Below are 2,360 nucleotides of genomic sequence, written 5' to 3' on the forward strand. Positions count from 1 at the left end.
TGAAGAAAGAAGGGATGGTACATTATACCGATGTTTTACTTGATGATCCACGAGGATTGAAGGTATTTAAGAATCAGCTATGGATTCCAAAGATTGGTGAATTAAGACAAAAGATTTTAGATGAAGCCCATAAATCTAAACTGTCAATACATCCTGGTACAAGCAAAATGTACTATGATGTAAGAGCTGATTATTGGTGGCCTGAATTAAAGAGAGACATTAAAAGATATGTTCAAGAATGCTTGATATGTTTACAAGTCAAAACAGAGCACCAAAAGCCATACGAAACCCCAGAAAGTCTTAGTGTTCCTGTATGGAAATGGGAAGAACGGTCCATGGATTTTATTATCAAATGGCCAAAGATTGCTAGACAGCAGAATAACATTTGGGTAATCGTCAACCGCCTGACTAAGAGTGCACATTTTCTTGCCATGCGTGAAACAACTCCAATGGAGAAATATGCACAAGTATACTTGGATGAAATTTTTACGAGACATGGTGTGCCACTGAAGATCATTTCCGATCGTGATACTCGTTTCACTTCTTATTTTTGGGCGAGTATGCAACGTGAATTGGGATTTCGAGTTGCTCTTAGCACAACTTATCATCCCCAGACAGACGGTTAGACATAGAGAATAATCCAAACAGTATAAGATATGCTTCGTTCATGTGTTTTGGAGTTCGGTGGTAATTGGGATAAGTATTTACAACTTGTCGAATTTTCATATAATAACAGTTGCCACGCTTCAATTAAAATGCCACCATATGAAGCATTATATGGTCGCAAGTGTCGTACTCCATAATGTTGGCGTGATGTAGGACAGAAGATTCTTGGAGGCCCTGAAATGATTCAAGACACCACTGATAAGATTCAAATTGTACGAGAAAGAATGAAAGCGGCCCAGGATCGACAAAAGTCCTATATAGAAAAGAGGAGACGACCAATAGAATTCTAGGTGGGTGATTTTGTAATGCTAAAGGTATCCCCATGGAAAGGTCTTATGCGATTTGGAAAGAAAGGAAAACTAAGTCCCAGATTTATTGGTCCTTTCAAAATCATCCATAGGATTAGTAAACAAGCATACCGCTTGGAATTGCCTGAAGATTTGGTAGGTATTCATGATGTCTTTCATGTGAGTTATCTGCGCAAATGGTTGAGCATCTATGATGAAACGGTTCCATTATCCGAGGTGAAACTGGATAATAAGTTAAGATATCTAAAGGAGCCTGAAGAGATCGTGAATGAAAGAACAACTAATCTATGTAATAAAGTAGATTTGGTGCTTGTCAAGTGGAAACACCATCGAGGCCCAAATTATACTTGGGAAAATAAGAGTGAGATAAAAGAAAAATATCCCCGTTTGTATTAAACGATGTAATTTCGGGGACGAGATCCTAAAAAGGAGGAGGTAATTGTAACACACACATTCAGTTATCGTGTATTGTAAATTATAAAAGTGAATAATATTACGAAATATTATGTGAATTTGAATGTTGAGTTCTAACAGATGGTTTTTACTAGAAATGAAGTAAAACTATGCTTATAATCATTCATAAAATATTGCAAGTTTTATGAGATTCCAATTAAAAGCCAAATAGTGAAATTTAGAAAAAATATAAAATTTGAAATAGGTAAAATTTTATTATTAAATGTTGTAGATTATCTCATTAGAAAAGTTAGGGCGAAAACCTCGTCGAAATCTGAGTTATAACGAAGAAGTTATGATCAATCGAAGATCTGCGATAAAACTGACAAACACTATATCGCGTAAAAAGTGAGTTTCCAGTAAACTACGTTTTAGACTTAGAGATCTAAATGAAAATAGTAGAACTCGTTAAAATAATAAACTTTCATATAAAGAACTTTTAAATCTGACTTCGTATGAGGAAGTTATGATTTTTCCAAGTTTCGGATTAGCAGTAGGCAACTAAAAACTCGAAATAAAGATCGAGCAATATTTAGCCAACACAACCTAAACGAGAATTGAAGGTCTCGTCAATAGTTATACAATGGTAGAAATTCTGACGAAAACGGACGTCAGATGAAGAAGTTATGAATTTCTAATGGATTTTCTTGTCCCGGTCTGTTAAAAACAATAATATTAAAATTAAATTCAAAATTAGCCGACGAAGTCTAAACGAAAGTTATAGAATATATTCCCGCCTACGCGTGCATATAAAGAACATAAAAATGGAGCTCGTATGCGAAAGTTATGGATTTTAGAAGGTTTGGGTGCAATTTCCGAGGAATCTCGCATAGGCCACGTCACCTTTGCTCCGTGCGTGACCCATGTCCGATCCGTGACTCATCTGAAGCTGGATCCGCCGCGTGTCGCTCACCTATCGCCTTCCGATTGGAC

Source organism: Lactuca saligna, chromosome 9 (genome assembly GCF_052625555.1).
Source record: "Lactuca saligna cultivar CGN05327 chromosome 9, ASM5262555v1, whole genome shotgun sequence".
In the NCBI taxonomy this organism is placed as follows: Eukaryota; Viridiplantae; Streptophyta; class Magnoliopsida; order Asterales; family Asteraceae; genus Lactuca; species Lactuca saligna.